Here is a 12942-nt window from a genome sequence, read left to right as displayed (position 1 = left end):
CAGATGAAATCTAGCTTTTTGCAGCAGATACTTTGTGGCTTCTAATGACACTGGAGAATCCTTAAGAAAATCTTCCTGGAATAACTGAAAAGCGGACCAAAATTAAAAATAAACCTGATTTTCTAAATTTGGGAAAGAATGTCTTGGGAGAGCATCCTCCCAGGAATGGTTCTAAAAGTTATTTTGATTCCAACTCTACATTTTAGAACCTTACAGAAGTTATTTATGTTCTTGTTCTGCGTTTTCAGAGCCTTGTGTCATTTTATACATATATAGGAATAAGGATTTTAAATCACAACTAGCTGGGTAATCTATTTTCCCACTTGTACAACTGACACACTGGAGTGTGGTCTGGCACAATTTTCTATAACTGGCATTGTCAATTAACAGGAGACAGAAAAAAGACTGGCCTGCACTCTGGAAGAACAGCAGCGGTAGCAAGGACTCAGAGGTTAGCATAGTGCCTGGCGAAGACAGGGACGTGCTTACATAGCTGGAGCCTGCAAGGGCCAGTTCTGCACTATCATCATTATTTTCGGGGCTTCTCTGGGAGCCTGCAGTGGGCATATACATGGGAAAGTCCTAAAAATTTAGATTTGTTTTCAATTAATAAGTACGAACAACAGAATAAATTTGATGTTGATACTTAAAATGTTAACACTCAACATGCAAAATATTGTGATGTACAGGGCTTAACTAGGTCTCCAAATACAATGGCGCTGAGTTTCACCACGGAAACTGGAACAGAAAATTAAGACTCATTAGATAGCCTTTTCTAGAGGGCCCTGAAAATTTAAAGAACCAATCCAAGAACTCAAGAATATATGAAGGTTTGAAAGAAAAGTTTAGTGGGCAGTTACCTGTTTTTGGGGGGGTGGGGTGGGAAAGAGGTGCCCAAAAGCTGAGCCTTAGGTTTCCCTGAGGAATTTGCACCTTTCTAGTCTCGGTGGGAGGTAAAGTCCACACCTCACTAAAAAAACCTGTTATGGACTGAATGTTTACGTCCCTCCAAAATTCATATGGTGAAACCCTATCCTTCAAAGTGATGGTGTTAGCAGGTAAGGCCTTTGGGAAGTAATCAGGGTTAGATGAGGCCATGAGAGTAGAGTTCTCATGAACGGGATTAGAACCCTTTTAAGGGTCACAGGAGAGCTTGCTTCCTCTCACCACTCTTGAGGATACAATGCGAAGACAGCAGTCTGCAACCCAGGAGAGGGTTCTCACCAGAACCTTACCACTCTTGCACCTTGATCTCAGACTTCCAGCCTCCACAAGTGGGAGAAAGAAGTTTCTGTTGTTTATAAGCTACCCAGTCTATGGATTCCTGTTATACAGCCCCAAAGGACTAAGCCAGAACATATAACTTAGGCTCAGCCAGTTAGAAATAGCTCATCCCCTTCCTGTGCCTTCCACACCCAAATCTTGAGCTGGTGATGTCAAGAAGCAGAATTGGGGAGAAGCCATTTTGGAGAGGGCAGCAGGACCGGCACTTTACATCCAATCTCCAGGAGCAGGTGGGGCCAGCAAGATGTCTCCTGGAAGGATGCAGCTGTGGTGCCCAGGGCTTACTGGCACCAGCAGCCCTTCTCTTACTAGATGGATCCCATGGCATGAATCTAGGCTCTGTGTCTAGCTTCTTCCTAAACCTGGTTCTACAGGCTTCCTTGTGATTCTCTGGGCCTCCCCAATGCTTTTTCAACACATTTCTTTTCTGCTATAAACATCCAGTTAGTTTTGTGGCTAGCAACTAAAACTCCCTGATTATTACAAAATGAATTACGGCCAGAAAGTTTATTTCTCAAAAACGCTCACTTGTTAACCACCCCCAAATTAGACAACTTCTGTTTCCTTCTAAATGGGCTTTCATATGCAACCATATTTTTTAAATTGAATGACAGTTATTTTTATGCTTTCCTGAAGATGAAACCTCCTTAGGTTTACTAGAACCAGCCCAAGAATCTTCTATTTCATCATCTTTTCCTTGCCCTCCCCACCTCTCATTTGTCAGAGTAAATGAGGAGTAAAATTTATCTGATAATTCCTATAAACCTTCCTTTACTCCTTTCTTCTAGGTATTTGGCATTCTTTTGCTGCCTCAACCTAATCTGAGGCCCCCATGCATCCAACCCCTCAATCCCATTGCCCGTGTTTAATCACAGGCATCTTGTAGTGATTCCTCTCAGGAGCTATCCAGAGGCTCCCTAGATATCCCCAATTCTGTGGTCCATCTCTCCTTCAGATAATGTTTACTGCGAAGTTTCAAATTGTGGAAGTGATTCTTCCACTGCTATATGAAGTAGATAACTCCTAAGTGCCCAAGCATTCTAATGATTGTTTGGTGCCCCAAACACTAGGTGCTCTGTCTTTCCAATTCACTCCCAAATAACTTGTCAATTTTTGTCTGAAGACTAGTACAGACCCCCTGACCCCTCTAACAGAATATGAGCGGGACTCCTAGAGTGAACGAAAGCTGGCGATTAGCAGTGGTACGGGGAAAAAACAAACAAAGCAAAGTACAGCAAAAATTATTCCCACACATTTTGAAATTGCTGTGGGATGGTACTCTGGATTCAAGCTTTGGAAACATTTTGTCACAGAATAACCCATCTTGGTGTGGAGGTGGAATGGTTCATCAGGTAGGAACCCTGGTGAAGTTGGCAATTTTCACCAAAGAATATCGACCTGATCTCCTAATCATAACTTTTTCAGATGGATTTGTTTGCAACCAACAATCCTGAATGCCTATCTATCTAGGCCCTAGCCAGAGGGTGTATGTAATCTTAGACCCCTGTCAAGCAGTTTAGTTAAAAATCTGGTTGAGATAGGTGATATTTGGGGATGACTGTTTAAATGATTTCTTCTACATGTTCTGAGTGATATTTTAGAATAGGCAAAAGATTACCTTACTGGATCATAATTTTCTGTCTTTTTACAGATTTACTTTTGCTGTGTTTTGTCAGAAAGTCTTCAGCCTCAGGGTGCCTGGGTGCTCAGTTGGTTAAGTGTCCGACTTCGGCTCAGGTCATGATCTCATGGTTTGTGAGTTCAAGCCCCATGTTGGGTTCTGTGCTGACAGCTCAGAGACTGGAGCCTGCTTCAGATTCTGTGTCTGCCCTCTCTCTGCCCCACCCCCCCTCATGCATGCGCGCTCGCTCTCTCTCTCTCAAAAATAAATACACATTAACAAAATTTTAAAGAAAGACTTCAGACTCCATGGAGGAGAAGTAACAAATAATAAAAATAAAATCCATTACCACAATTCTTCAGGAGTGATGGTATGGACATTTTTGAGTTTCAGACACTGATTGTCTCCTACATGAAACTTTATGTGAGAGATGCCTTTTAGTCATGTCTCTCGTGTATATAAGGAAACCTCTGCTTTTCCTGCAGGTGTCTCTCTTCTTTAACAGTAAACTGGTAACTGATATATATTCCATTTTACTTTGCCTACTGGGGAGTTCAGATACAAGAATGAGCCTCAGAGAAAGACTAGGAAGGAACTTATTGCTTGATCATTCACATTTTTTCCTCTGACCTTACTTACCTTTAAGATATATAAGGGTATGTGTATATGTGTATAAAAATATTCTTGAATGTATTTGTTTATTTTTAAAATGTGTATATACTTTTGTAAAGTTTACTTATTTATTTTGAGGAGGGGAGAGGCAGAGGGAGAGGGACAGAGACAATCCCAAGAAGAGATCCCATGACCCAGGGATTATGACCTGAGCCAAAATCAAGAGTCAGATGCTCAACCGACTGAGCTACCTAGGCATCCCTAAAATGTGTATACTTATAATATATTATAGTAATTTTTATTTATAATTCAACCATTATTTTCTTATTTATTCACATCAGAAGCTGCACTAAATCCTTTGTGGGAAAGAGTATATGAATAAGTATATAAACATATGAGTAAATGTGGCCAAATAGTATGTTAGGGCAAACTTGAGCTCTGATTACTACCAACTGTAATGGTAAGCATATTCTATTGTGTGTGGGAGACACTTCATGGGTGAGAAGGTAAGAAAGTACAAGGTAAAACTTCTGACCCCAAGTCTTGAAATCTAACTGAGATGTTTGTGAATATGTAGGCAAGCCAAGTAGCACTGTCTGTCCTACTTCAGAAAGGAACAAAATCAAACAGACAAAAGGTCCATCTCCACAACTGTGTCCCCCTCTGCCATCCCTAGTGAAGTCCAGGCAGACTCACGACTCCCTCGAAATCCAGGATGCTTCTGTCCAAAACAACATTTCAAGAGTTGTTAATCTAGATTATCATTTTGACATGTACCACAAAGGGAGAGTTATTTTATTTTTCAGGGACTTTTGATTGTATATTTTAAAACACTTCAAAATTCTCAATTTTTTAAAATCATGACTCAATGAGAAATACATTTTACTTCAGTTTTGAATGTATATGTACCCACAACTAAAACATGAGTTTTACAAAACACTATTGATCCTTTCTATTTGTGACATACTCTATTTTTAACTTATTTTGTTCCATTTCATTTCCTAAAGCATCCTTATTATGACCCAGTGAATTAAGGTTAGCATAAAAAACACTGTTTTAAGAAAATAGGAAGTTCAAATTTCCAAGGGGCAAATGTTTTAATTTTCTGAAGGAAAACTATTCTTTTAAAGATCAAAGAATATTAGGCCAACTTCAGATGGATGCTATAGCATACTGCTTCTTATTAAGTATTTGCTCAGAAATCCAAAATATGTAGAGTTGAGTCATGCAACTCTTCCCGAGAGGAGAAAATACATCCCCAAGTTGTATTCCCAGTAGGAACACATCAACCCACACATGCAAATCACATTTCAAATGCCTTTAGTATTAGTGTCTTCAGATTCTAAATGTGGGCTTGACTTATAATTCCCTCTCTCTCTAGCCTTGCTTTTAATTAAAGAATATTTTTATATATGCATTTAATTCAGTAATTCTGAGAACTTCATCATTATTGACTAATCAGTGATGACCTTAATCTTAGATTTCTACATAGAAAAAAAATTGTTCAGGAAACAAAGGCAAAAAAAAAAAAAAAACTTCTTTCATTAACTGATACTGTAGTTAATAACCCAAGTTAAATAAAGAATCTGGAAAGTACGTTGCTACTATTATTAATAACTGCTCAAACAATCAAATTGTGAATGGAAATATTTCCAATTTGCCAACATAACCCTTAGACTTATTCATGCCAGAAACGTCTTAGCTGGGTCTTAACATTCCCTGGGAAAATAAGTAAGTTATAGGTTTTTTTTTTTTTCACCATGTCAACTCTAAGATAATTCTAACTTAATTCTTACTGTGTATTTGCAGTTCCAGATCACATTGGACAGAAACCACTACTTTTAACAGATGGTTCTATTCTAGCCACAATCATATCACATTAACTTCCCAGTCTACCTATTAATATCCAACCAAATTAGAGCTTGGTGAGCTTCTGGCAGGTTTATGACAGTCCCTAAAACCTGCAATTTTAAGTAATTATAGAAATTCTGGGCAGGAAGCCCTCTAAAAAGATGATCAGCTTCATTCTGTTCTTTTGAAATTTTGAGACCATCCCAACCAAAGTGAGAGTTCTTTCTTCTATTTTAACTTGGAGAGAAGAAAGGATATTAGCATGAAGGATCACTCACTATGTGACTGGAACCATACTAGGTCTATCACATGTGTGATCTCATTTAAGCCTTATATCTTGATGTAGTAGGAATTACTATCTCCATTTTACAGAGGGGAAAGCAAGGCTCAGAAAAACTAAGTAAGTTGATCAAGGACAGAGGGTGCATGTTAGAGTCGGGGTCTGACCGAGAATCTGCAGAAACTAATGCTTGTCTGTCTGCTCTCCGAGTAGGGGGCTGCAGCTGGCCCCACAGACTCACAAGAGCTGGTGGTGCATGCCTCTTCCCAACTCCACGTTCAGTGAGGTCACACCAGTATCTTGAAATCAGCCACAGTGGGAGTATTTAGACCATACAAACTGGCAAACACTACCAACCAGGGCTTTCTTCTTTAGATAGTCATTTACCAGCACACCACTACCGATAACATTCATATTGAGTATCTCACAAATGCCATGATTGGATGTTTCTACTGGTCAGTTTTTTTTTCATTTTCAAAAACAAATAATAATGAGAATATAAGTATGGTATCTCTCTATATGTGCTTTCCACATTTACTTTCCATGTACCTTTGCCTACAATTAAGAAAAACTCCAGTTATCTAAAAGTAGTTACAACAATATAATAAATCTCCGTATCTTCATGATCCAGACTTAATAATTATCAAAACAGAGCCAACTTTATTTCATTTATGCTCCCCAAACACTTTTTTCTCCCCAGCCGGATTATTACTTTTAAAAAAAATTTTTTAACTTTTATTTTTGAGAGACAGAGAGACAGAGTATAAGCAGGGGAGGGCCAGAGAGAGAGGGAGAGACAGAATCCGATGCAGACTCCAGGCTCTGAGCTGTCAGCACAGAGCCCAATGAGGGGCTCGAACCCATGAACTGTGAGATCATGATCTGAACCAAAGTCGGATGCTCAACCGACTGAGCCACCCAAGGGCCCCCACCCCAAGCCAGATAACTTTTAAACAAATCTCAGATATTGTATTACTTTATTTATAAATAATTGGTTTGCATTCTTAAAAGATAAGCTCATTTTAAAACATTATAACAACACCATTATCATACTTCAAAATTATCAGTAATTCCTTAACATCTTAATACCCTGTCTATATTCCACTTTCCTTGATTTCCTCAAAGCTGTCTTTTGTGATGTTACTTTGTTCAAATCAACCAAAGTCCACCTATTACACTTGGACAAAATGTCTTTTCAATATTAATTTATCTTAATCTGTTCATTAGCTTATTATTTTTTTATAGTCTTACCCTCCTTTTTCTCATATCATTTATTTGTAAAAGAAATTGAATCATCTATCCTATAGAATGCCTTAACTTTTGGATTTTGCTGACTGGATTCCATGTTATCACATAAAATGTCCCTCTTTCTTCTGTATTTTTTGGAAATTGACACTTAGACCTAGAGGCTATGTTCTACTTTTTAGCAAGTATATTTCATGGATAGGATTGTGTAATTGCTACTTGTATAATACTTGTTGTGTCTTTTTTTGTAATTAATGGGTTTTGGTATTCCCAGTCTAAGCTCTCTCTTGTAAAGATTCCTCATCAACCCTTCACCCCCAAATGGTTTGCACATCCATTGATGATCATTTCCTAAGGTGATTATTTCAAAAAGGGCTGCAAAATAATGGTGGCTTAGTTTTTTTCATGCCTTTTGTAAATATTGGCTGGAATTCTTTTACAAAGTAGACATTTTTCTTACCAACTCTTTGGTTAACCTGAGTTACAATTTGTCAGAAAAGGCAAGATAAATATTTGTTTCTTCCCTTTATCAACCATTTTTTAGAATGACTTTATGCCCTCATATCCTTGACTCAAAGAAGTTTTTGGTTTTTACTCTTTGATTCATTATGCATTCATGGGTTTTAGTACATTGATGTGTTCCAATACATTTCAATTTTTTTTATTCTGTCATATTGGTTCCTGTGTCCTTCTGACACGACTCCAGTAGTTTTTGATAGTTTCCTTGCTTTCTGCACATTCCAAGCTCTTGTACATTTCCTGCCCCAGTCTTAGAAATAGACATTTCTTTTCTGAGGAGCCTGATTTCTTGTGGTGGGAAATTGTTCTGCCCACAATTTGAACAAATTCTATCTCAACTCAGGAGAGATTCTCAACCAGAACACTCTGAGCACTCATAGGCTACAGATGAAGTACAAAGTACTAGCAGCCAGTATTGAACTATTTCTTAGAGCAAAAGTTGCCATCTTATTACAGGATCTGTTGGGTTATATGTGTACAATACAATCTTTACCATATCCTAACTCTTTATTGATTGCCTCAAGCATATGAATGAGTGACTGTCTACCAGACTACACACATTTTATATATTAGTAGAGAATGGGGCAGATCCAGGTTTTCTGGGATCTGAAGTCTAATTGGGAAGAGGACTCTCTTTTAGAAATAAATGTAAAATTTCAAAAAAAAATTAAACAAGTGAATATTTACTTGACAAAAAATCAATGCAAATTGTAAGTGTAAAACGGCTAAAAATCACAAAAATCACAAAATATGAAAAATAACATGATTTTATTAAATTATTCCCACTTCTGGTTTTGTACTCTTTTGATCACCTTTTCTTTTTTTTTTTTTTTTTTGATCACCTTTTCATATGATAATGATTTTGTGTATCATTCTATAGATGGATCAGAAAGAGAATCCAGTCTTTCCTTCAGTATGGTTGACCATATTTTCTTTTAATTCTTCATAGTTGGAATGCACAAAAGCTTGTGACTTAACAAATAAATATTCTCATATCTGTAGCACTACTATGCTTTGTGCCTGACTCAGGAATTTTTGATAAATCCTATCTGAAGCAATTCACATCTAAAAAGGGAAAAATACATAACATTTATAATTGTACACACCAATATATATTATCTAGTAGAGTTCTGACAGGAGAGAACTTGCATTATAACTAATGATCAACTAGACCTCAATCATCCAGTTACAAGTTTACATCCCTGGTGATTGAAGTAAATTGTACACAGGTTAGCTTTTGGTTCTGTACATTTCAATCATTATTTCTCCTCTACTGCCTATATACTTCCGTGGCTTACTGTAGAACACATTTAATAACACAACATAGACTCTGGCCCCGCTGGGTGAACTGGCCAAGTATGTGACAGGACCTAGAAGCCATTTCTTTGCTGGGATGGTGGGCAATAACTTAATTATACACAGAAGCAACTGCAGACCCTATACAGAGTCAACGATACTCAAAGTAAATGTATCTCCCAACCTTCGTGTTCCATGCACACAGCTACCTCTACTTCCACTCAACATGAGGAAAACTAAGATGGACGGGAAGTTTTAGTGGAAGGAAACAGTGGTTCTAACCAGTTGTGATTAAAATACCACATTTCAGCAAATATTACAGAAGCATATGGCCACCTGAACATGCAGTTCAGGACCCTCCTGGAGTCCTGGGAGGCCCACACAAGTGACAGACCCTGAACTGTAAGCTTCACAGTAATTCTCTGTCTTAAGAGAATCATCACCTCACTCCTTAGTCTTTTCTTTCCCAATGGTTAATCAAAACAGAATCTTTCTGTCTAGAACCTTTTCACAGTTCCTTGAACATTTATGGAGCATCCTCTGACTCTTTGGCCCCATCCTCAGGTGACCTTAGTGCGCACAGAGAGAAGTCTGTGCTTTCCACGTTCAACACATACTCTTCACAAACCCTCCACGTGAATGCAAACGTATCATAATCTTGCATCTTGAAAACAATCCCCATGTGTGACAAAAGACTGATAGTGTCAGATATAATGTTGCTCTTATCTGAACTCTTCACTGGTGGGATCAAAGTTTATATGAACATAGGTCATAAGAAGCTGTTTGTGGATTAAAAAATACGGGACATCTATACAAATATATCTAGCTACTCGTGACAGTAACCCAAGAGTACCACAAGTAAAAAGAAAGAAGAGGTAGCAAATGATTTCTAGCTATTATTTTGGTTAGTGCCATAGCACACTCACCAGCAAGAGTAGCAACGACATTCTTGCTTTAGTTACAGTATGCTGTGCCTGTCAAGCCTGGAGTTGCCAGCAAGCATTTCAGGAAAATTTCCAAAGCTATTATTAGATGTAATACAGACTTTCCTATCTAGTTTGTAGCCCTGAGATCTCTGGCAGATGCCTTGGTGATTACAGCGGCTGTAATGCTCGGCATCTCGACAGACAGCCTGCCCCAGCACCAGCAGCAGCGACTGACTGGTGTTTTGCAGGAGGAATTTTTATTTTTATTTTTTAGATGCTTCAAAACAAGGACAAGGTCACTCTCAATGCCAGAACTTTTAGCGAAGCCATAACTTTCCCTTGTGTATCAAAGGGAAAGTACTGAAAGAAAAAATACAAAAACAAAACCAACAAAACCCGCAAAAAACAAAACCAGTTGCCAAGAAAATAAGCCTTTAAATATAGTGTTAGGAACGCTGGATATCTGGAACACACTGTTTCACATTTAAGACCAGCATAACCACCAGCACCACCAAAAATCACAGGTAATATTTATTTTGCACTTACTATTCATTAGGCACTGAGGAAAATGCTTTATATTAAACTTTGCAGTATCCTGATTTTACACGTGAGGAGGACAAGACAGTCAAAGTATAATAAACCTGACCTGGTTGTAATCTGTAAGTGTGGGGTGGGTCAGGGTAGGGACCAGGGTTTACTCTCAGGCAACCTAATTGCAGAAACAATTTGTTAACTTCTGCTCTGTACCGCTTTACAGCATTGGTATGCTTGAAAAAACTCTTGATCCTGAATTTGGAACGGTAATAAAAATATAAGTTATTAGTACAAGAAAGCAAAATATTTATGCTTTCCCTCTGTTAGTTTCTAAACAGATCTTGAATATGATGATGACCACAGCACCAAAGTTTGCATACAGTTGGTTAATGTTTAGGTTTCTTAGCATTTAAAAAACAGCACTTTTTGCATATTCAAAAGTAGATTAAATCAACACTACTGGAAAATAAATTCTTAAATCAATTAGATTTCAAGCAAGTAAATGAAAACCCGTATTAAGTTGATAAGAAAAGAAGAGAATTAATCCATATATAAGCTGTTTCTAAAAATACTTTGACTAACTAACTAACTATATCTAGAGGGACATATATTCTGCGGACAAAAAGAATGGTGGGAGAAACTAATGTAGCATCGTGTGTCAAAGACACTAAAAAAAAAAAAAAAAAATAGGAAATCTTGAGCTTGACCCAGTAAGTTTGTTGGTAGTCACAGTATTGGTGTAGCATGTGTATGGAACTGTTTTGTGTGCACTGCAGGACTGAGGAAATAGATAAATATATTGCTACTGGGGGGTACAAGGATTGGGAGAAAGGGAATAGAAGTACAGAATGGGGTAAGGGGAGGAAGGACCCTATAATGCTAGAATAAAATTGATGGTAGTAGCATAGCAGTACTATACTATATAGAGCTATAACAGTACTATATACATATTGGTGTATGTATGTGTGCACATGTGCGTGTGTGTGTATGTATGTTCTAGTATACTTTGAAAGGGCCTAGAAGCAATGACACTCCAGTAGTAATGAGCAAACCTTGCGTCCAGATCTAAGTTTTAGAACCAGGCTGAATTCTAAAAGGAAATTATCTGGGTATGCCACAGAGAATGTGCTCAAACTGATGAGGACACATCAAAGAGGAACAGAAGCCAACTCTGAAGGACCCCCACTGGTCAAATTTGGTACAATTTGAGCAGTAAATGGATAATGAGAAGAATAGATTATAATAATATTGAATTGAAAAGTATATTCCTAAGTACATAGTGATACTAAAAATATCTTTTCTTAACGGGAGAGGAAGAAGGAGAAAAAAGCAAAGCAAATCAACTAATAAATGTAAAAGGAATGATAGAAGTAGAAAACCAGAATTTGATAAGCACATAACAATAACCAAATCAGGTAACAGTCATCAATGGATACTAAAACCACTGGGTAAAAAAAGTGGGGAACTGGATATTCGCACAGTCTCAAAGTATCCCTATGAAGATTATATTTGTGTTACAAAAGGGAAAAGTTGCTTTACAATGGAAAAATCATGCAGATACTACTTTTACCTTAACATCACCAGTAATGAGCACACTGATATCCTATGCCTCCTGAGAAGGACGCAAGATTACTTATATACATATCCTGTCAAAATGCCTAATCTAAATCTAATCATGAAGAAACAATTTTTAAAAATCCAAAATGAAGGACATTCTGCAAAATTAAACCGGTCTTTTCAGTAATGTCAACATTATGTAGAACAGTGATACCTGCTAAAATAAAAAAGTTGGAGACCTGTTTGATTTCAAGGAGACTAAAAAAATATGACAAATAACACAGTATATAATCCAGACTGGATCCTTTAGTGAAAAAGAACGAAAGGAAATAATATTGTTTATAACAATATTATTGGGACAACTGGGGAAATATGAGTAGACTATTATATAACAGTACTCTATCAGTATTGCTCTATCAGTACTCCCAGGTATTTTGCAGAGAATGTCCTATTCTTAGAATATCCATAACTGAAGCATTTAGGGATGAAGAGTCTAGATGTCCATAATAATTCTCAAATGGTTTGGCATGAGAATATATATACGTATATATGCATATTAATGATATAAATGTATGAACATAAATAAGTGAAGCAAAAATCCATATTCTATATACTTTACAGAGTAGGAGAGCCAATACTTGTGTGGAAAAGTTAATATTAAGTAAATATTTAGGTGAGGGGGTAGGATGTAGGTGTTCCCTTGTACTATTTTTGCAATTTGATATGGTTTGAGATTGATCAGAATAAAAGTTGGGGGATATTACAATGAAACTGTAATATTTAGGCTCCCTTTGAAAATAAAGATCTCAGCAAATTGCCAAGTGGGAGAATATATTGTTAGGGAGATGATGGAAGAGTAGACAACTACCTGAAACAGCTTCAGCTGAGCAGTGGAACTGAACAAGTGAATTCATGAGGTTCTACTTAGTGTTATAATTTGTAAACTAAGAAAAAATAGAAACAGGAAAAAATAATGGATGTTAGCTTGACTTGAATTTAAATTTTTAGTTTTTTTTTTTTTTTTTTGAATACAATGGTATGACAGCTACCACCTGAGGTCAAACTCATGGGTTATTTAGTCTGAATTATCTAATCTCTAGTTCAAAAGTTATCAATGCATTTTATCCATCAAAAGATATATTTTCCCTTAACTTTTATTATAGCTCTATTAAAGGTGAATTTTCCATACTGATTCCAAGGGGCACATGCATCCCCAA

The 12942-nt window shown here is 37.1% G+C and overlaps 1 protein-coding gene and 1 long non-coding RNA gene across 11 annotated transcripts in view; one reads left to right on the top strand and one right to left on the bottom strand.

Annotated features, from left to right (window-relative positions):
- The window catches only part of ZNF385B (zinc finger protein 385B), a 401094-nt gene that overhangs the window by 161919 nt on the left and 226233 nt on the right, over positions 1–12942 (bottom strand). The gene's annotated exons all lie outside the window — the stretch shown is intronic.
- Positions 1–12942, top strand: part of LOC132671325 (uncharacterized) — a 70626-nt gene that overhangs the window by 34924 nt on the left and 22760 nt on the right. The gene's annotated exons all lie outside the window — the stretch shown is intronic.

Source organism: Panthera onca, chromosome C1 (assembly GCF_046562875.1).
Source record: "Panthera onca isolate mPanOnc1 chromosome C1, mPanOnc1 haplotype 2, whole genome shotgun sequence".
NCBI lineage: Eukaryota > Metazoa > Chordata > Mammalia > Carnivora > Felidae > Panthera > Panthera onca.
This window is presented reverse-complemented; position numbering and strand designations above follow the sequence as displayed.